The sequence below is a fragment of the Pteropus vampyrus genome, unplaced genomic scaffold, assembly GCF_000151845.1.
Source record: "Pteropus vampyrus isolate Shadow unplaced genomic scaffold, Pvam_2.0 Scaffold73, whole genome shotgun sequence".
NCBI classification, from domain to species: Eukaryota; Metazoa; Chordata; class Mammalia; order Chiroptera; family Pteropodidae; genus Pteropus; species Pteropus vampyrus.
In genome coordinates, this window is record NW_011888854.1 from 3,430,952 (window position 1) to 3,432,081 (window position 1,130).

The following is a 1,130-nucleotide window of genomic DNA, read 5'->3' on the forward strand; positions in this document are numbered from 1 at the left end:
AACAACAACAAAAAACAAGGCACCTAGATCTGTTCTTTCAACCCCAGTTGGGGATCTAAGAACATATGGAATAATGTGGATGAAACAGCCTGGGGTGGTATTCAATCTCTTTTAGGACTATTAGAGAGCCAAATGTGAAGTAACCCTTAGGGAAGTTGGGGTGGTGCTCAGCAATGCTCTAAGGTGAAACCTGGGGTGTATTGAGAGAACACGAGGGAGGGAACCTAGGTAGGATGACGTTACAAATCGGTGTGTGCGGTTGGAGAGACCGTTACGTGGTTACGCTGCCTTTACATGAATACCGAATTAGAATCGACATCATATATAAACTGGACCTTGCTGTCTTTGCCCTTTTCACAGAGCATAGTGACTAAGTCCACTCTTTATCAAGTTTTAATTAGCCATGATAAATGGGATTCTTTGGAATCGCCCAAACTCTCCTCAGAGAGTTAAGCAATGCAGAATTCCAGGGCGCAATAAATTATTACTGTTCTAATTAAGGACATAGTTAAGAAGAAAACTTTTCTTCCACTTACTCCCTTTTAATAGTTCTCACTGGTCATTAAGTAAGGCAGACAGTTTGTGGACATTATCAAGGTGGTTTATTAGAATGCCTCAGCTACACCGGAGATGATGACAGCTGTACATGAAATAAAGTGGGCCAAGATGGATTGATATGTCATCGGGGCTAGCTATTTATTTCATGGGGCTGAGTACACACTGAAAATACAAGGCTTTCTGCTCCAAAATTGTTAAGAAAATCAAGATAGCTACAACAGAACATCAAACCAATCTCAGGGAGCTTCTGAGTACAGGGCCCTGTATGACTCCACAGAAGCTGCGTAAACATAGAGCTGGTGTTGTCGGCCATTACGGATCTACCTAATGTCCTTTCCTGTCTCAACTTTGTTTTCTAATTAGGCACAACTTAAAATCTTGTGTAATGGAAACAAATGTAGGTTTACTATCTCGCCACGGATTGCTTTAATTCAGCAGCACATTGCTATAATCTAGTAAACCGAAATGAAAAGCTGATAACAAAATGCTACATGGATGCTATCGTGATTTATTTTCTTCTCAGAAGAAGTGTAGAGGAGTGAAGGACCTTAGTCATCTATGTTACAAATAGA